A 22,517-nucleotide genomic window follows, 5' to 3' on the forward strand; every position below is an offset into this window, starting at 1 on the left:
CTCTCATTGGGTGTGGTGGCTCATGCCTGTGATCCCAGCACTTTGGGAGGCCAAGGCAGGTGGATCACCTGAGGTCAGGCGTTTGAGACCAGCCTGGCCAACATGATGAAACCCTGTCTCTACTAAAAATACAAAAAATTAGTCAGGCTTGGTGGTGGGCATCTGTAATCCCAGCTAATTGGGAGGCTGAGGCAGGAGAATCGCTTGAACCCAGAAGGTGGAGGTTGCAGTGAGCCGAGATCGCACCATTGCACTCCAGCCTCGGTAACAAGAGTGAAACTCTAAAAAAAAACAAACAAACAAACAAACAAAACCATAAAAATAAGAAATGTCTCCTTTCCAAATTTATGAAATTGTCATTTTGTTAATCATTTTGGATGCTGAAGAACTTGTAATCCAATGAGTAGAAATGTTGGTAGCCCATTTATGGCTGTCAACCTGCCAATTCTGAGGAGTTTGTATGATCCTTAATCTGAAAGAATCTCATCCCATTAGGATTCTTGTCTCCTTTTCTGTTGCCTTTGCCCACTGGCTCTGCCAACAGGGGTCTTTCTTTCTCCTTGGCTATCTTTGGATAGGGGGGCTCCATCTTCTGTACCACCTTAAGGAATGCCTTTTGCATGCATGGCTAAGTCATTGAAAAGCCTACAGTTTCAGTAACATTTTGAGTGAGTACTCTGTGAAGCTGGGTTGGAATCTCAGGCGTCTCTGTCTGGAAGGTAACTCTTGGGATACAAGTTTCTTATCCTAGCTTTGGTTTTGAGGCCTCTGTGTTCTCCTCTTGGGTTGGAAGTTAATCCTGGCTTTTTGTTTCATGGTGTCTCTGTGATCTTGATCTTGCTCTTTTCATGGGAACTTTTCAGTTGACTAAATTCTCCCTTCTCAAACCTCTGCTGACTATGTGTTCCACCAATATGGAGCTAATTCTACTTCCTTTCCTGTTTGCATGACTTTACTAAGAATAAGAATTATTTAGAACTTTAATGGCTCCTTTGAGAAAATTTTTATCTTCCCAACTGCCTCCTTTTAGATCTTTCCCTTCCCATTTGAGTCTCTCAACTCCCTACAATCACTGAAACTTTAGGCACCCTGCTCCATGCCTTGGAGGCTCTCAACATGCTCAAGAATCTGCAAAAGCAAACACCTGGGGCTGAAAAATAAAACAGAAAAAAAAATTATTTCTCAGCCTTTGTAAGATTGTATGTCAAAACAAAAGAAAATCTTACATATCTCCAAAATTATTAGCGAGAAAAAAGCTTTAGCCCTCATATGAAGAAGGTAAAAACTTGTTCCATTTTCCAGAAACACAGTTATAATACAAATAAAAAATGGGGCAAAGACAAAAACCAAGTCTTCTGTATAAACTAGTAAATTTTGTATTATTGTAATCACATTAGTCAGGGTTCTCCCGAAAGGCAGAATCAATGTGATATATGTAGATAGATAGATGAGAGAAGACTCATTAGGGGAATTGGTTCACATAATTATGGAGGCTGAGAAGTTCCACGATAGCCTATCGCCAAGTTGGAGAACTAGGAAAGCGTAGCATGGCTCAGTCCAGGTCAAAAGGACTCAGAATGAGGGAAGCCAATGGTGTAACTCTCATTCTGAGGCCAAAGGCCTGAGACCCTAAAGTTCTGATGTCAAGGGCAGGAGAAGAAGGATGTTTCCATTTCAGAAGGAGATAATTCCCCTTTCCTCTTCCTTTTCGTTCTATCTGTGTTCTCAACCAATTGGATGGTGCCTGTATTCATCCATTTATACACTGCTATGAAGAAATACCCGAGTCTGAGCAATTTATAAAGAACAAAGAGGTTTAATGCGCTGACAGTTCCACATGGCTGGAGGGGCCTCACAACCATGGTGGAAGGGGAAGCAAAGACGTGCTTCTTCACATGGCAGCAACAAGGAGAAGTGCTGAGCCAAATGGGAAAAGCTCCTTATAAAAACATCAGATCATGAGAACTCACTCACTATCATGAGAACAGCATGGCAGTAACCACCACCATGATTCAATCACCTCCAACTGGGTCCCTCCCACGACATGTAGGAATTATAAGAACTACAATTCAAGATGAGATCTGAGTGGGGACACAGCAAAACCATATCTGTGCCCATCTACATTGGGTCAGGGTTATCTCAGTGTCTTCCAGAAATACCCTCACACATATGCCCAGAAATTGTGTTTTACCAGCTGTGTGTCTCTTAATCCAATCAAGTAGATGTCTAAAATTAACCATCAGAATATTTATGCCTGATTCATGGCTGAAATTTCAGGATGAAAGCTATGAAATCTCTATTTGTGTTTGTATGTCTATTAATGTGTGTTATGTATATGTGATATTTTCTTAACTCAGGTTAGCGTTGCAAAATTCATTTATAAAATTCTTTAAAAGTGTTCTATTCTAACTTGGCTTGGAAAAACATAAGCATTTATAAATAAATATTCACCAAACTCCTAGAAATATAGGAACTGGTCAAATGTTTTTTAAGTTAACACGATTTGGATAAAACTTAGTTAAATAAGGTTAATATAATATTTTTGGTGTAATAAAACAACTATGTCTTCAAAGTTACCACTATCGAATATAAAACAAACATAAATTCCTATTCTGCTTGAGTTCTACTCAAATAAGCTAATATTATACTTACTAGAAACGTAAAATCTTAAAGCTTTTAAATTTGATTCTAATTAAGTTGTCATTCTTATGAAAAACATTATTTCTTTTTTATGGTGAAAAGATATACATATATTTAGAGTTAGTCAGTTGGACTCGGTTTAGATGATCCCAATTTTGTTGCAACATCCAAAGCATCATAATCAGGAGCGAGTCGAACATATGCCTTCTTCTCTTTATCAGGTCGAATCAGGATGTTGACTGTGGCCACATCCATGTCCCAGAGCTTCTTCACAGACTGTTTAATCTGGTGCTTGCTGGCTTTAACATCCACAATGAACACAAGTACGTTGTTTTCTTCTATCTTCTTCATGGCCGACTCAGTGGTCAGTGGAAACTTGATGATAGCATAGTGGTCAAGCTTGTTTCTCCTGGGGGTGATCTTCCGAGGATATGTGGGCTGCCTCCGGAGTCGCAGTGTCTTGGGCCACCTCAAGGTGAATGACATGTGGATCTTCTTTTCTGTATGTTGCTGTGGACACCTTTCAACACTGCCTTCTTGGCCTTTAAAGCTTTGGCTTTGGCTTTGGCTTTAGGAGGGGCAGGAACTTCCTTCTTCACTTTCGGTGCCATCTTGTGAAAAGCGAAAAACATTATTTCAAAAATAATTTGTTTATTGTAAATCTGCTTAATAGTAGTTTCCAAAATACTTTTGGTAATTTTTAACCTTAAAGTTAAGCTAAGTAAAAGATTTGCATTAAATATCTAGACCATTTATAAATAAGATACAATACTAAAACATTACTTACTGAACATAAATAATTCAAGTTTATATAATTTTTGCTTCTTATTTTTACAGAGAGACTAAAGATATTTTGGACCATTAATAAACATGTTTTTGTCTACCACAATGAGAAATTGTACGATGAGGAAACTATTCATGTAGATGTTGGGAGATGGTATATGTAGATGTTGTAGATGTTGGGAGATGTAGATGTTGGGAGATGGTATACTCATACATTTTCTAACCTACTATGGAATGCTAATATATGACAGTTTATAACTGTTTACTTGTTAGTTTTCTCTGGAAAATAAAAGATTACTAAGTATTAAAATTATAATCAATATGTGTAAATAAAACTACTAGAAGCAATAGAATAACTAGAAACAACTCTATGCAAAGCATGCAAGAAAAGTAGGGCATGATTCACAAGTAAAGTAGGATGTATTTTTTATAAGGAAAACCTTACAAAAAATACAAATAAAAAGAGATATCTAACCTTCCCTGTGTTATATTTGTATCAGTAAAATGTTGTTTTCAGAAATTATATAAAATTCCTGGAAATTTGTCAATGTCCTCCTTATCCATGCTATGTGCCAGTATAGAGTTATGAGTCATAATTCCAATTATTATTTTAAATGTTGTGCCGGGTGCAGTGGCTTATGCCTGTAATCCCAGCACTTTGGGAGGCCGAGGTGGGTGGATCACAAGGTCAGGAGATCAAGACCATCCTGGCTAACACGGTGAAACCCCATCTCTACTAAAAATACAAAAAATTAGCTGGGCGTGGTGGCAGACACCTGTAGTCACAGCTACTCGGGAGGCTGAGGGAGGAGAATGGCGTGAACCTGGGAGGCGGAGCTTGCAGTGTGCTGAGATCACGCCATTGTACTCAAGCCTGGGTGACAGAGCGAGACTCTGTTTCTAAATAAATAAATAAATAAATGTTGTATGCCACAGAAAAAATCAAATATCCTTGTCAACTGTGGTATAATCACAGACATTTCATACTCTTTGTCATTTAGATATTATTTCTCCCTGATGCTTTCCTGAAAGCTCCTGCGATCAGCTACAGGTCAGAATGTTCATCTCCAATACAGGACTCCCTCTGAGACTCATGGAAAAGAGTATGACAGGTACTCTGGTTAAAGACTTCTGATGATATTGCTTAAATAACTTTAAGACCATACACTTGACTCAGTGAAGATCTCCAGAAGCCTGGTGGAGAAATTGATGGGGTCATGAGACTGCTAACCCAAGATCCAGCAAGACTGGAATTGATTACGTGGCACTGAATGAACTGATGAAAATTGATTATAATTTTATAGCTTTTTAGAGCATTGCTAGTTCTTTAATATTCTAGTTTCTGAATTTAAGAAATCTCTTTCTCTTAATTTAACTGTAACTTACAACAATTTGGTAGATTATACTTTTGTAAACAGAAATGAAGCGTTTACATTTTTTTCCCTGCCTAATCTCTCCAGAATTTTGAAATTCTTACTGAATACTCTTTTTTTCATGATGATATAGTTATTAGCAAAAGTCCAGTAAGAATCTGTTCACCTTATAACAGGACATAATTGGAAAATTTGGTTATATTATCAAGATTTTTACTGGAACATCATATTTTAGAAGTGTACCTAAGATCAGTTACGACCAGCAATTTTAAGGAAGTAAGGTTGACTATTATGGAGACAATGCTTACAAAACACTGTGAGAAATGGGAAAGTTCTTCTTCAAAGATTGTAAAAAGTCACAATTTCTTACTATAAGATTGCTATCCACAGTGTGTGTGTGTGTGTGTGTGTGTGTGTGTGTGTGTGTGTGTGTTCCAAATCAGTTGTCCTAGCTTGCTCCGGCATGCCTGGACAGAACTAGACAAGCCCCAGCCCATAGTGTATGCCATTCCTTATTTGGAGATGCTTCCTTAACTATCCCTGGCAACTTCCTTTTCTTTCTTTGTTCTATTCCCCTTACCTAATTGAGAAAGTTTTAAACTAATAGCCAATTGGGTAAAGTGTAAAATGTGAGGTCCTATTCCAGCCAATGGTAACTGGACACAGCAGTAGGGTAGACACATCAGGTTATAAGTAACTCTGTCTCCTTTGTTCGGTGTGCTCTTGTGGCTGGACAGCTATTGAGTAGCACCCTTTCTGCAGAAAGTAAAGCTCGCCTTGCTAAGAGATTATTTGTTCCCATGTTAATTCTTTTTTTTTTTTTTTTTTTTTAGAACACCAAAAACTTCATTCCCAACAGCACTCTGAGAAAAGTCAGCCTGATACTTACATTACAGGGATCACAGCGTTACAGGTTAGTAAAGAAGGTCATTTCCTGGTAGGCCCAGGAATTTAGGGATATTTGGGGGGACTCAAGAAGAGAGGAATTCACACAAAGCTATAAGGACTGCAGCTGAAATTTGATAGTATGTTCTTAGCTTGGCTTTTAGCCTGAATGAGGCCTTTAAAAGTCAAATCTGAGATTCTGTATGAAAACTTCCAGCAAAGAAACTTTAAAGCACCTATGTGCTCATCTCCTGTTCTTGCTGCACTTACGTAAATAATCAAGCAAAATCTAACAAAACTATACTTGAATTTAAAACAAGAATAGTCTTACTTTGATTATGGTCAAAAATGATGGTTACTACAGAGAATAATTTTATGTTTCAATGGAAAACTATAACTTGGCCGGGCATGGTGGCACATGCCTATATTTCCAGCACTTTGGGAGGCCAGGAGTTCTAGATCAGCCGAGGCAACATGTTGGAAACCCCGTCTCTACCAAAAATATAAAAATTAGATGGGCACGATGATATGTGCCTGTAGTCCCAGCTAATCAGGAGGCTGAGGAGGGAGGATCACTTGCACCAAGGAGGTAGAGGTTACAGTGAGCCGAGATTGTTGCACCTTTGCACTCCAGCCTGGGTGACAGAGCCAGACCCTGTCTTGAAAATTTTTTTTTTTTTTTAAGGAAAGCTATAGTTATTGTGGGTTATCAGATTCTAGTCTTGTTTCTTGTTTTGGGGCTATTTTTACCTCTTTGTAAACTGGATCCTGCCATCTGATGAATTTTGTCCCACAATGATACTTGTGGAATAAGAAGCCAAGTATTGTCTCTCCTACTAATATATCTATTGTCAGTTAATTTGAAGGTCTCCAACCCTGGAACAAAGTTAGAAGAGGTAGGTTTTGCTCCCCAAAATGCATAACCAAACTGTGGTACATTCATGCAATGGAATACTATTTAGCCATAGAAAGGAACAAGCTATCAACTCACACAAAGACATGAGTGAATCTTGTATGCACATTGCTAAGTGGAAGAAGACAGTCTGAGGAGAATACACACAGTGTGACCTCATTTAATGAGACACTGCAGAAAGCAAACTACACAGATGGGAAACCATTGGCTCCATGGGGTGGGGGTTTCAAGCATTTCATATGATACTTTAATAGTGGGATACCTACCACAATGCACTGGTCAAAATACACAGAATTTTACAACCAAATGGGTAAATCAAACTCTATTCAAATTAAACAAAATTACTCAGGATGTGGAGTATCCCAGGACAGAATACATCATGTGAAAAATAATTTAACTATGCTACAAATTACTGTGGTTTGGATGTGGTTTGTCCCTGCAAAAACTCGTGTTGAAATTTGACCCCCAATGTGGCAGTGTGGGGCAGTGGGGCCTAGTGGAAGGTGTTTGGGTCATGGGGACGGATCCCTCATGAATAGATTAATGTTCTCCATGGGGATGAGTGAGTTCTGCTCTCACAGGAATGGATTAATTCCTGCAGGAGTAGGTAGTTAACAAGAGTCTGGGTTCCTTGGCTTCCCTCTTGCTTTCGTTCTTGCTATGTGATCTCTGGTGCACCCCTTGCTCCCCTTCCACTTTCCACCATGAGGTGAAAAAGACTGAGACTCCACCAGATGCAACTGCCCAATCTCAGACATTCCAGCCACCAGTATTGTGAGCCAAAAGGACCTTTTTTATTTATAAATTACCCAGCCTCAGGTATTCTGTTACAGAAGCACAAAACAGACTAAGACACAAATGTAGGAAAAAACTCACTGAAGGTGTAGGGAAAATGGTGTTGACCTAAGTCACTTTGAAAATTAATAGAATCCGTATGCTGAAGGCAAACAAACTATACTTCATCACTGGATTCTATTTTATAAAATTCTTTCCAACAGAAGCAATTGTGAACAATTGTAAAACCACAGTATCTGTATCTGGAATAAAACAATGACTTACATAAGTCGCAGATGGTAGTAACCAGGTTTCTCACTGTTGAAGTGGGAGGTTACAAATTAGCAAGGGGAGAAGGCTAGAATGATTCATGTGCTATTGAACGTAAACTTATGTTTAGTTTAATATAGATACACACAGTTCTACATAGAAAACTTTATAATTAGGTGTGTATAGGTAGGTTACACACACACATATACTTCCTAGCATTGCTAATGAGGAACAAGTGCTCATTCAACAATGTGCTCATTCGGCAGCCAGATGTAAGTTTTCCTACCATTCTGAAAGGAATGAGGCTCTTTGAAGAAGTGTCTGATACTAGAACTGGGACAGTAAATATAGGAGTCGGGATAATCTTGAAGTATCAGAAAGTAAGTACTAAAAAAAATTAAAATATATCAAAGAAAAATAATAGCCAATAAAAACAGCTACTGATGGCCAACACAGGAATGAATTGTAGTGTTGAATAATAATTAAAGCTGAAAGTAATTATCTAGGTGTCTGTATTTGTATACACAGGTGAATAAGAAAACAGAGTTGCATAGAAATCTCCTTTGCAAAAGAATTCCAAGTAATTGATGTAGACACTCAGCCATCAATAATGTGGAGCCAACTCCTCACTCCGTAAGTGTGGGCTCTGCACAGTGACTTGCTCCAAAAGAACACATGCAGTATGGGCAAGGAGGAAAAATAACTTCACAGTGGAGAAACCTGACAAACAGTAGCTCTTCCAAATGATTCAAGTGAACATCAAAGGTGACAGTTCACCTTGAGAACATGCAGTGACAATGGGGGACATTCTACAAAATTCCTGACCAATCCTCCTCAGTACTATCAAGGTCATCATGACATGGAAAGCCTGACACACTGTCACAGCCAGGAAGAGCCCACAGGGACGTGATGACCACATGTCATGCGTGATCCTGGATGGGATCCTGGGTCAGAGTAAGACAGAACCAAGGGCATCCAAATGAAATATGAACTTTAGTTAATAATAGTCTATCAGTATTGGTTCATTAACTATGACAAATTATGTAAGATATTAATAAGCCATGTGAGACACACTGATAGAATATGTTAATAAGAGATGAAACTAGGTTGCAGCTACATGGGAAATCTCTGCATTTTTGGGGGGGCAATTTCTGAGTAAGTAAAAAAAAGATGTAAAATAAAACTTTATTGAAAACAGTTATAATTTTTGAATACTTCTTTGTTTAATTATTTATACCACGAATGACTAGTAATTGACACTGTTAACTAGTCCTGTTTTTTTAAATAAGAGCATTTATGACACAAAAAATTAAACAGTACAGATTGATATATAAATCAAATGCTCTTTACATGTTTTCTGTTAGAGTAGTCACACATATGTGTAAACTTAATTATCATACTTTTTTCTTGTGCTGTAGTTGTGTCCTGGTTCATTCTCTAAAATGCTGTTCGCCTTAGACCGGGAAAAAAAACCTTACAGACTCTGTTTCAATTCATGGCTAAATATTTTCAAAACAGTGACTTTGTAAAAATATGTTCCAATGGAAAATTGATTCATTGTGATGGGATCACTTATTCCAAAGACTTCCTGTCTTCATTTCGTGTCCATGGCTACCTTTTAGCCATAATACAAAAGAATTGCCCATGTGTTTCTTGTTGTTCTGAAGGGTTATAGATATACAGGGGTTGGTTATATTCATGTTTATTTACATATATGTTTAAAATTGTCCATATAAGGGTTTTAAAGATTCCATTGGAAGCCTTATGTTTTAAAATGTACTCAGAATTTGTTTTAACCAGGGATGTTAAGACCTGCAGACATGGAAGTGACTGTCCCATTCAAACTCATAGATCCCTAGAAATAGGAGGCACAGGGACGCCCCAGGCAGAGGCAGGAGAGGGGAAGGCACGGGCAGGATCCTCTGCTGTAGTCTCTGTGGGACAGCAAGGGCAGGTAGGGCAGGCAGGCTTAGGCTGCACAGCGTTAATAGCTTCAGCAGGCTCTGGGGCATAGGGGCCATTTCTAGTTGTCTAGTACCTCACCCTGTGGTGATTAAGGAAGGGCGGTATTGTCTCCTACAGTATCAGAGCTAGATAAAGTAGGTGGTTAGGAGTATGGGTTCTGAATTGGTAGTTTAATTGGCTGGTCCTGGGAAAGACAATCTTTTCCCAGTATACACTAGATGCTAGAGCGTCAAGAAAACAGAAAATAAGAAAATATAAGTAATGCATTCTGTGTGTACAGATGGAGTCTTCTTTTGCTTCCCCAAAGGAAGAGTCCACAGGAGCCTGGCACTCCTGGACCTGAGGAAACCCTGAAAATGTTGGTATCTGCAGATCCTCTCCAAAAAGAGGTCGCCAATCTCCTAAGACTACAAGCTGATCCCAGCATTCTGGGAGCCAAGAGGGAGAAAGAATCCGCTGATCTCCCTGCTCAGTAAATTGGCTTTCACTAAATACTGTCTTTGCATAAGCAGCATTATCCTGGAGCTTAGAAAAGTTCTGTTTCAGTATCTGAAGAAAATAAATTGTTTCTTTTTCTGATGTCAGGGAGGAGCATTTGACTGCCAGTGTGGACTGAGGGGTCTTGGGATCAGTCTTCCCAATGTGCTTTGAACCGACCCTCTGTGTCTGCCTCACCATCTCCTCAGCTTACCTAGATACTTGGGAACCCTAACACAAGCCCTTCTAGGAGTCTGTGGTGTGGCTTAGCTGCCTCTGTAGGAATCTCTTGGGGTTAAACATTTTCCACTCTGCTAAGTCAGTGCCATCTGTTCTTTGGCTTCATCTTCAGAAGACCCTGAGCCCTTCCCCACCCTCCTTGCCCCACCCTCCACACCAACTGCGTGGCGCCCTTGAGGCCATAGGGTTGCTACCATAGGATTTTTGTATTGAGTGCTCTCATTCCAAGCAACTGTGAGAGATTTCTATGGCAGGGCCTCCGGGTTCCTGTCAAATTAAATTGTAGTTGAGTGGTGGGTGCTATTTAAGAAGCATCCCCCTTTCTCCTTCCTAACAGAGCCCTGAATTATTCAGTCACGTGGTTTGAAACGTGGGGTGGGTCCCGGTTGACTTAACCAGCACTGTCTCACCCTGTGTCACAGTTACTGGTTCCAAAGTGAGTGTATAACTGAGGCTCATGCCAGGTGCCACACAGCACTCCCTTGGTCCCCCTAATGGACTTTGGGATGGGCGGGGTCTGAGTTGTTCCAACTAGAGTCAAATACAAGTTGCGCTAGGTTGTTAGGAACAAGAGTGTGCTTGTTCATGCTCCCTCTTTGGTGAAGAATGCAACCTCAGAAATTGTTCCTGGAGATTTTGCCACATGCAGAATTATTCTGGCTTCACTGAAGGCAGAGCAGAAAATTGGGAAGAGACTGAGTCCTGGTAGCATCCATGAGCTTCTGTGCTCAGATTCACCCTGAAGCCTGGCCTCCTTCTGAACTACCCACCTGAGTCAATAAATTCCCTTGTATTTAAAGTAAAATTGAGCTGGATTTTTAGTTACTTGCACCTGCAGGTGTTCTGTGAAGCTGGTACTGTGAGTTTGCATCTGAGAATATTTACAGTGTTTCTCTCATGGTTGAGTCAATCATTTCAAGGATGCTCTGAGGGTAAAAAGAACGATGAATTGTGAAGCAGTGAATTGTGCTGCCAGGCACAATTCATTGGACAATAGAAAGCCTCATCTCCTGGGCAGTAGAAAGTTTCATTGTACATAAATTACATATCTTGTTTCTGTCTCAACCTCTTATTTTTTCATATGCAAAGGAGGTAAGGAAATCCAAATAAGTCCAGCAGCTAATATGCCTCTCAGACATGATCCAAAACAGAATTGAATTATGTAAGCCTTGTTAAAATTCATCATCATCATTCATATTTCTGAATATTTAAATTAGAAATTCTGAAAAAGTAGTTTGTTTCAGAGGTAGTTTGTATGTAGGTAGGTATTTTTTCAGGATCAAAAGTTTATTTTTTATTATCTCATTTAGTTTAATTTACATATAACAAAATTTAGTAATTTTAAGTGTACAAATCAATGCATTTTGACAAATATACATATAGTCATGTACACAACAGTACCATTAAAATACATTTCATTACCCCCAAAATTCTCTTGCATGCTGCTGTAGTCAGTGACCCCTGCCCCACACCACAGCTTCCGGCAGTTGCTTTCTTTCACTCTAGTTTTGTTTGTCTTAGAATATGATACAGGCCACATGCAATGACTCAGGTCTGTAATCCTAGCACTAGATTGAGAAGTGGGGATCACTTGAGCCCAGGAACTTGAGACCAGCCTGGGCAACATGGCAAAACCCCATCTCTTAAAACACACACACATACACACACACAAATTAGCCAGGTGTGGTGGCACACCCCTTTGGTCCCAACCCCTTTGGTCCCAGATACTCAGGAGGCTGAAGAATCACCTGAGCCTGGGAAGTCAAGGCTGCGGTGATCTGTGATCATATCACTGCACTCCAGCCTTGGTGACAGAGTGAGATGTTATCTCAAAAAAGAAGTATTTGATATAAATGGAATCATATAGAATATTCTCTTATACCTAGTTTCTTTCAGGTATTCTAATGCCTTTGAGATACGTCCATGTGATTTCCAGTGTATATGTCATTCTTATGTTGGGCAGTAACCGTTGTAGGAATATATTACAGCTTATCTACTCTTCAGTGATAGACTATTTTAAAAATATTTGGCTATTAAGAAGAAAGTTGTTATGAATACTTATATTCAGACCTTTGTGTCAACAGATTTTCACTTCTCTTGGTTGAAAACTTAGGAGGAATTATTATTTTTTTAGGTTATGGATTTTTAAATGATTGTCAGTTGCCAGTTACTTTAAAAAAAAATGTAAGTTCTTAAATTTTAAAGTTTAGGATGCCTGACTACCCTGACAAAAACAAGCAATGGGGAAAGGATTTCCTATTTAATAAATGGTGTTGGGAAAACTGGCTAGCCATATGCAGAAAACTGAAACTAGACCCCTTCCTTACACCTTATACAAAAATTAACTCAAGATGGATTAAAGACTTAAACATAAGACCTAAAACCATAAAAACCCTAGAAGAAAACCTAGGCAATATCATTCAGGACATAGGCATGGCCAAAGACTTCATGACTAAAACGCCAAAAGCAACGACAACAAAAGCCAAAATTTACAAATGGGATCTAATTAAACGAAAAAGCTTGTGCACAGCAAAAGAAACTCTCATCAGAGTGAACAGGCAACCTACAGAATGGGAGAAAATGTTTGCAATCTATCCATCAGAGAAAGGGCTAATATCCACAATCTACAAGGAACTTAAACAAATTTACAAGGAGAAAAAAAAACCATCAAGAAGTGGGTGAAGGATATGAACAGACACTTCTCAAAAGAAGACATTTATGTGGCCAAGAAACATATGAACAAAGGCTCATCATTACTGGTCATTAGAGAAATGCAAATCAAAACCACCATGAGATACCAACTCATGTTAGTTAGAATGGCGATCGTTAAAAAGTCAGGAAACAACAGATGCTGGAGAGGATGTGGAGAAATAGGAACACTTTTACACTGTTGGTGAGACTGTAAATTAGTTCAACCATTGTGGAAGACAGTGTGGCAATTCCTCAAGGATCTAGAACCAGAAATACCATTTGCTCCAGCAATCCCATTACTGGGTATATACCCAAAGGGTTATAAATCATTCTACTATAAAGACACATGCACACGTATGTTTACTGCAGCACTATTCACAATAGCAAAGACTGGGAACCAACCCAAATGCCCATCAATGATAGACTGAATAAAGAAAATGTGGCACATATACATCATGGAATACTATGCAGTCATAAAAAAGGATGAGTTCATGTCCTTTGCAGGGACATGATGAAGCTGGAAACCATCATTCTTGGCAAACTAACACAGGAACAGAAAAGCAAACACCGCATGTTCTCACTCATAAGTGGGAGTTGAACAATGAGAACACATGGACACAGGGAGGGGAACATCACACACGGGGGCCTGTTGCAGGGTCGGGGCCTAGGGGAAGGATGGCATTAGAAGAAATACCTAACATAGATGAAAGGTTGACATGTGTAGCAAACCACCATGGCACGTGTATACCTGTGTAACAAACCTGCACGTTCTGCTCATGTATCCCAGAACTTAAAGTATAAAAAAAAAATAAAAGTCACAGGATGTTTATGATAGTATCTATTACACTGATGTTGACATCACACATGGCTGACTATTTGGAGACTCCAAGTGAAATTTCTTGCAGTTCTCAGTGCCAGGAAAATATGTATTTCTGGATAAAAACTCAAAAATTTTAGAAAAACTTCCAAGTTTCATAGTCTAGAGCTCTAACACTGGAATCTTCCAAATTTAAGGATTAATGATTTACCTAAATCTAAAAATAGTAGGTTGCAGATGTATTTAAACAGTGTGCCTAGGTAGTATGCTTATATATTAAGATTAAAATGGTCTTCTAAAGTTTATTAATTCTAATATAACCTTTATTGTTTCATGTAGACATATCTTTCTGGTTCCCAGGATAATTTAAACAATTAATTCTAAGCAACTATTAACTTAGTTCTAGATTGGGATATCTATTTATGCATTTGAAGCTTTAGATATGTATTTCAAATCAGAAATGTGTGCTGGTCATGGAAAGTTGTGACTTAGAGCCTCAGGTAAGTTTTTTTTTCATGTGAACATACTGCTTCCAATTGTGGTTATGCCCAGAGCAGACAATTAATAAATACCCTTGGAACTGAATGAGTGATTAACTGCAAATATCACAATACATCTTCTTAGCGGGAATGATAATTAGACATATTTAGTCCTTGCTGTAACCTAAGAAAGGAATTCTTTTCATTAAATGTTTAATGTCTCACCCTGTTCATACAGCCGGAGTTACTGATTCAGTTTGATGTGAATTCAGTCTTATAAAAGACCCATCATTAAAACCTGCACTTATGCTTCCTATAGTATTGGAACTTCCAACTTGTATACAAAGTAGATATCCTTCATATTCTTAAAAACCACAAGAAATCTCCCTTTATTCATAATAAACACAGAATTAGGTATTCTATTAAACTGAACAATAGAACTCACTGGGAGTGACCACATAAACTATATCACGAATTGTCAAAGTGTCTGGAAAAGTCAGTGGGCCATTTCGCTCCACGCTGTGCCATGAGCCAACCAAGAGGGTTGTCAGTGACTCTGCGTGGGTCACCCAGGGCACGTGGTGCTGAGGCTGTCAAAGAGCAAGACGGGGCTGCATCTAAACTCAGGCCTCTGCTAAGTGTCCGAACTCGGGCAAGATGCTAAAGACTTTAGAGACGTTTCCTTTTCTATGATTGGGGTTATAACACTCACCCTGTCAGGTTCTCGTGTGCGTTGACAAGGCCGGCACGTGACACACCAGGGGCAGAGCTGGACGGGAACCTTCTTCCTCAGACATCAGGGTCCTCATGAGCATCAACAAAATAAAGAGAGCAGGAGAGCAGGAGAGCGGGGGAGTGGGGGAGCGGGGGAGCGGGGGAGCGGGGGAGCAGGGGAGCAGGGGAGCAGGGGAGCAGGGCATCTCCAGCTGTGTCGGGACTGCAGCAGGGACTCAGCAACAATCAGTCTCTTTCTCTTGTTTCATCCAAATCATATATTTAAAAAATAGGTGGGGTTATCATGGATGTTTATATTGATTCCTGGGATCAGACAAATATACCTTTCCTTGTCATGCTGTTTTCTCTTCCCAGATGGTTTGAAGAGCTTCGTTTTGGACTTGATATTCCTGGAGTGCATTTCTTTTTCTAATTAGTTCAGTCTTGACCCTGAGCCATCACCCCTCCAGAGTAGCAGGATATTCCACTCCACCATTGTTGGGGTGCCACAATTTCACTACTAATCAAAGGCTCCTTGGTTACTGAAAAATGAGAGACGTCCCTCTAATAATCAGTCTAGATTGTCACTGCTCACTTCCTCATTTTCCAATTCCACAGGGGCCCCCCAAAGCCCGGAAGGTCTCATTTCAGACGTCTTATAGACCATGGGAACCAGGAAACACTGGGAACCCTAGGGCCAGCACCCACCTCATTTGCACCCTGTCTCTGTTTCCATCACCCTCTAGATATTGTCACAGAGCAGTGTTGGGACCCACTGGAGATCTGACTGCTCCCAGTCTGGGAAACTGCCTTCTCTCCCTCCACTGATATCGTATTTCTACTTTCCACCCCACAGAAATCCTTGAACTAATCACAATAGGGATTGGTAGTTACCTGGTGTGAAGCAGAGCTGAGCCAAAGGATGAAGCAATATTGCAATGGACTCTGTCATTGATATCACTAGTCGCAAATCTGTTACCACTATGGTCAAATTTTTATATTCACTTTAAAATTATAACTCATTCTGCTCATTGTATTCAAGGCAACATCTACCCTAAAATATACTCAGGCATTAATTTACGCTCTTCTGTTTACAAATGAGAATTCATAAGCAAATTGAGGTAGCAATTACATTTTTTTAAACTGAAGGCAAAACAGAAGACATATACACATACGTCAGTGAAACAAAACAAAGAGCCCAGAAACAGACTGAAATACAGCCAGCTGATCTCTGACAAAGGAGCAAAGGCAATTCAATGGAGAGAGGAGAGTCTTTTTAACAAATGATGCTGGAACAAATGGACATCCATGTGCAAAAAAAAAAAAAAAAAAGAATCTATAAACAGACCTTACACCTTTTACAAAAGTTGATGCAAAGTAGATATTAGATCAATATATGAAATGCAAAATTTTCAAACTCCTAGAAGATAACATAAGGAAAAACTCTAGATAACCTCGGATTTGGTAATTCTTTTAGATACAACACCAAAAGCATTATTCACGAAGAAAAATATTGGGAACTTGAACTTTAACAAAAAAACTTTAGTTTTGTGAAAGATACTGTTAAGAGAATAAAAAGACAAAACAGAGACTGTGAGAAAATATTTGCAAACTATATCTAAGGATTCATATCTGAAATATGCAAAGAACTCTTAAAACTCAATAAGAAAACAAACAACCCAATTAAAAATGGGTAAAAGCTGAACATTTATGCAGATGGAAATTAAGTATATGAAAAGATGCTCTGTATAATGTCTTATTAGGAATTGCCAATTAAGACAACAGTAAGATACCACTACATACCTATTAGAATGGCCAAAATCCACAAGACCAAAAACACCAAATGCTGGTGAGGATGTGGAGCAAAAGAAACTCGCATTCATTGCTGTGGGCATTATGTGACATTTTGGAAAAGGGAAAATTACATAGATAGCAAAATGATCAGTGGTTGACAGGGGTTGGGGAGAGGAAAGGATGGATGGGCAGAGAGCCTTGGCTGTTTAGGGCAGTGAGACCACTGTGTGCGATTTCACAATGGTGGACCCACGACAGTGTGCAGATGCCCACACCCATTGAATGCAGACCACAAAAAGGTATTAATTACATAAGCCATAAACTTTCATAATGAAATAAATGTTTTTTAAAAGAAGATAGTGTTGTTCAGTTACTGTCTACTTTCTGAAATGGAGATGGTGGAGCGCTTCCATGGTTGTGAGGATAAAAATAGATTAGAGAATGTAATAACTAAAATAGGTGTATAAACATTGTTAAACTATTTTATTCTCATTTTAAAAACATGCCTTAAATATATTTGTTATGCTTTACAATTGAGCAAGTAGTGCAAACACATTAATATAATTCTCCTCTAGCTCCACTGAGAAGTCAGGACTGCAGGGCTTCAGTGCAGGACTGCACAGCTCCACCTGCACCTGCCAAATGCAACAACCTCTTTCAGTGTCATTAAAATATTTCAATAGGAGGATTGAGTTTAGATCCAACCTGTGTTTTCTCCCCTGGAAAACAAAGGTTTTTTTGAAACAAAGAAGGTCTTTACCGTCTTCATCCGAAATGCTGAGGCATCTGCAATGTCTGCTGTAAGTGACACCAGGCTCTCCTCTGAAATCTAGCAATGGGAAAATAGACTGTAGATTCTGCTTTCAGAAAGGTGGGAATCAGAACTAAGTCAAAATGCCATGTCCTCATTCATAAACATCTTATTTTACAAATTCCACAGGTTTAGTTATTTTGGGATTAATATGGGCCTATATTAAAGTGCATTTATTAATTTAGCATGAATTGTTCAAATGCATTCTGGATCCTGAGCTGACATCCAGCAATGCTGAGTGTGTGCCTGTGTGAGTCACCAGCAATGAAGAGCCTCAGGTTATTGTATTTATAAAATGAAGGGGTTTAGGCTTGCTCTGATTTTTTAAAAACCATTTTTAACAGTAAAAACTGTTTTTCTTGCTATATAAAAATGTACAAGAAAAACTCAAACATTACAAATGATAAATTATAATTTTATTAATATAAATATTTTTGTGAGCTCAATTTATATGACTTAGTTATTATAAAAGAAATAAGCAAGGCCAGGCGCGGTGGCTCAAGCCTGTAATCCTAGCACTTTGGGAGGCCAAGACGGGCGGATCACGAGGTCAGGAGATCGAGACCATCCTGGCTAACACGGTGAAACCCCGTCTCTACTAAAAAAATACAAAAAACCAGCCGGACGAGGTGGCGGGCGCCTGTAGTCCCAGCTACTCGGGAGGCTGAGGTAGGGGAATGGCGTGAACCCGGGAGGTCCAGAAACACCGTTTTTACATTGCCATAGCTAATGTTAACATCTCCTAGAATAAAGGGGGAATCACCACCAAGGGTCAGTTCTGGAGTGAGGGCATTATTCTTTTTGCATATAATGCAGTGACTCCACATTGCACCAGTGGCTTGGTCAAAAAAGACAAAATTTCTGGGGAATTAGTGTTGATTATTTTTAGATATCATAATCTTGGCTTTATGGACACCTTATATTAAATAGATCTCACTTGCCAAATGCCACAGGATGCAGGCCAACAGACAGGCTCCGAGGGCTCTTGTGAGCTGGAACTGCCATATAAGCAGAACCACAAGAGAGAGGGAACACTGCCCATATCCAACACAGCATAGCCACCCTGAAAGCCTCACCCTTTCTTTTAGAAATGTGTTTAGATTTTATACACTTTTGCTAGATTTTGTTATGTAAGATTTATGTATTGAAAGGTCTTAAAGATTTTTAAATGTTGAGTAAAATGTTCACGAGTATAGTTTATATATATAGATGTATATGAAACAAACCTGTCATATAATTTATTTTCTTTAAAAACAAGGCACTGGCTGGGTGCAGTGGCTCACGCCTGTAATCCCAGCACTTTGGGAGGCTGGGACGGGCAAATCACGAGGTCAGGAGTTTGAGACCAACCTGGCCAACATGGTGAAACCCCGTCTCTACTAAAAATACAAAAAATTAGCTGGGCATAGTGGCAGGCACCTGTAATTTCAGTTACTTTGGAGGCTAAGGCAGGAGAATCACTTGAACTCGGGAGGTGGAGGTAACAGTGAGCCAAGATCATGCCACAGCACTTCAGCCTGGGTGACAGAGTGAGACTCCATCTCAAAACAAAAAACAAAAAACAAGACCCTTATACAAATTACCCTTGGAACTTTTATTTAGAATTTAAGGTTATTTGGGGTTTAGTGTCATGTAAACAAAATTCTCCCAATTGCTAGGGTCCTCTTGGGGTGCTGCATTCCTGTAAGACATGATCATGCCAGAAAAACAGACCCTTCTCCATCTAGGAACTCAAATGCCAAGGGTGATGCCAGATCAACTTTCATTACTGAGTCATATATTCCTAAATTCAGTGTATCATAGAAAAACAGACATACCCTTAACAGTTTAACCTGACAAGTTCTGAAATACTTCCGTTGCAATAAAAGTTGTGAAAAGGCTATCTTGCTAGAGATCTCTGACTCAGAGAAGAAAGTGAAGGCTGGGCACGGTGGCTCATGCCTGTAATCCCAGCACTTTGGGAGGCGGAGGCAGGTGGATTACTTGATGTCAGGAGTTCGAGAGAAGCCTGGGAAACATGGTGAAACCCTGTCGCTACCAAAAATAAAAAAATTAGCTGGGCATGGTGGTGGGTGCCTATAACCCCAGCTACTCGGGAGGCTGAGGCAAGAGAACGGCTTGAACCCTAACCCGAACACGAACCCTAACCCTAAACCTAACCCAAAACAGAACCCGAACCCTAACTCGAATCTTAATCCTAACATGGAACCAAACCCTAACCCTAACCCAACCCCAACCCTAACCCCTAACCCGACCCCGACTCCGAAACTGACCCTGACCCTAACCCCTAACCTCTAACCTTCTAACCCTCACCCTCGCCCTCGCCCTAGCCCTAAAACCCTAACCCTAAAATCCTAACCCTAACCCTTGGGTGGAGAGAACCTCTGTGCGCAGGATTCAGAGGGGATTTCGGTTTCCCGTTTTCCACACTGAACCATTCTAAGTAGTCTCTGACCTTCGTTATTCAGGGCTAGAAACAGGAAGTATTTTATTCACTGTGGATGCGGCCCCGAGTTGTCCCAAAGCGAGGCGGTGCCGCCAACGTCTGTGCTGAGCACAACGCAGCTCCGCCCTCGCGGTGCCCCCCACGCCAGGGTCTGGGCAGGGTAGAACGCTGCTCTGTCTTCACGGTACCCCCGAGGTCTGTGCAGAGGAGAACACAGCTCCGCCCTCGCGATGCTCTCAGTGTCTGGGCTGAGGAGAATTCAGCTCCGCCCTCACAAACGTGCAGCACCGGCGCTGGCGCAGAGTCGCACGCCAGGCGCGGGCGCAGGCCGACGCAGGCGCAGAGTCAGAGGCAGGCGAGGGGCAGGCACAGAGTCGCACGCCAGGCGCGGCGCAGGCTGGCCCAGGCACAGAGTCGCAGGCTGGCGCGGCGCAGGCCCAGAGTCGCGCGCCAGGCGCGGCGCAGGCCGGCGCAGAGTCGCAGGCCAGCGCGGCGCAAGCGCAGAGTCGCACGCCTGCGCGGTGGGGGGGAGGGAGGGGAGGGTCGCGGCGCAGGCGCAGAGACGCATGCTGCGAGGGGAGCGGCGGAGACGGGCGAAACATCAGTAATCTGAAAAGCCGGGCTCCGGTGACCTCTGCTTGCAGCCGCGCACTACAGGGCCCCCTTGCTCACAGTGCTGTGCCAGTGCGCCCCTTGCTGGCGACTACAGCAACTGCAGGGCCCTCTTTCTTGCAGTGGTGGCCAGCGCCCCCTGCTGGCGCCGGGGCACTGCAGGGCCCTCTTGCTCGCAGTATAGTGATGGCACGCCACCTGCTGGCAGTTGGGGACGTTGCAGGGCTCTCTTGCTCACAGTGTAGTGGCAGCACTCCCGATGCTGGCAACTAGGGACACTGCCCGGCCCTCTTGCTCCAAGTGAAGTGGCGGCTGGCTCCCCAGCTGGCAGCTGGGGACACTGCCGGGCCCTCTTGCTTGCCTTGTAGTGGGGGCACGCCCCCTTCTGGCCGCTGGGGGTACTACAGGATCCTCTTGCTCAGTGTGGTGGCAGCACGCCCCCTGCTGCCAACCAGGACGCTGCAGGGTCCTCTTGCTCATAGTGTGGTGTCCGTGCGCCACCTGCTGGCAGCTAAGTACACTGCAGGATCCACTTGCTCACAATGTAGTCGTCGTACGCCCCCTGCTGGCAGCTGGGGACACTGCCGGGCCCTCTTGCTGGCAGTGTCGTCGCAGCACAACACCTGCAGGCAGATGGGGACTATGCAGGGCCCTCTTGCTCCAGGTGTGATGGCTGGCGCCCCCTACTGGCCACCTTCTGCACCACTTAACGTTGGAGCGCCAGTTATTAAGCGCCATCAGTTCTGGAAATTCAAACTGAAACGGAGCTATTACTGGGGAGAGCTGATGTCCCGGTTCTTGTCTAACTTGGAAGAAGTATTTTCACCAAGAGGCAGTACAAAGATGGCAGATAACTTCACTGAAAAAAATACAGTGTGAAGAGCTTATTGTAGAAAAATAGGAAGGAGTAGGCTGATCGTGCAGGAAAGCAGCCTAAGAGTCCTGTGCAGGGAATTTTATTTTGGACTTCTTCACATTCCTGCCTCTGTCTCAAGTCTCCACCTGTTTTATTTGTCTGGATTTCCTGCTACTGCCTTGGGTCCCCAACTTGCCCCACTTAGGCTTGTGGGACCTCCTCACTGTTGGTTGAGGCACATGTGTGGTGATCAATCTGAACTCACTCTGGCACCAGGCTCCTTCCCGCCATCCCAGGCAGGCTGACAGCAGTCACATTTGCATCTACTGTGCCTATCTCTTTTGAATGTCCTTCTCTGCCCTAATCTGTACTTATGGTGCCAGGTTTCTTTTAAGAATGTCCCCTTTGTCCTTATCAGCATGTAGCCAGCAGTATTGTGACATTATTACTGCAGAGTGAATGATGACTGGGGCATCTTAAGAGGAGTTGTAGGGTGTTTCTTTATGCATAGGTACCTCTTCTCCCTCCAACTCACAATTGACAAGTGCCCATCCACTCCAGCATTAGAGATGCCCCTAATATGTGAATTTTCGGTGGTCCCTCTAGGTGAGCCTTCCCAGACTTTCCCTATTCCAGGAGCTCCCCCTCCTGTTCATGTCTAGCTATCTATGTGCTCTAACAGAGCCCACTATCCTGTGTCTTTCCCAAAAATAGTGAGGGAAAGATTAATGGGAAACCATAGGAAATGATATGCATGTAGATGAAAACTTTACAACTTACACAAATAATCACTCAAAATCATCCTTATACTAAAAATGCAAAACTATACAATTTCTAGAAGAAACTATGGAAGAAAAGCTATGTGCCTTTGGATTTGGTAATGAATTTTAACAAATGACACAAAAGGTTTATATACACAGAAGAAATGACAATGTGGATTTATTAATATTTAAAGTTTATACTCTGGGAAAGACCTT

At 41.3% G+C, this 22,517-nt stretch overlaps 1 pseudogene; it reads right to left on the bottom strand.

Annotated features, from left to right (window-relative positions):
- Nucleotides 1–1,184: 1,184 nt before the first annotated feature.
- On the bottom strand, nucleotides 1,185–18,213 carry LOC105466258 (large ribosomal subunit protein uL23 pseudogene; annotated as a pseudogene).
- Nucleotides 18,214–22,517: the final 4,304 nt, after the last annotated feature.

The sequence above is a fragment of the Macaca nemestrina genome, chromosome Y (assembly GCF_043159975.1).
Source record: "Macaca nemestrina isolate mMacNem1 chromosome Y, mMacNem.hap1, whole genome shotgun sequence".
In the NCBI taxonomy this organism is placed as follows: domain Eukaryota; kingdom Metazoa; phylum Chordata; class Mammalia; order Primates; family Cercopithecidae; genus Macaca; species Macaca nemestrina.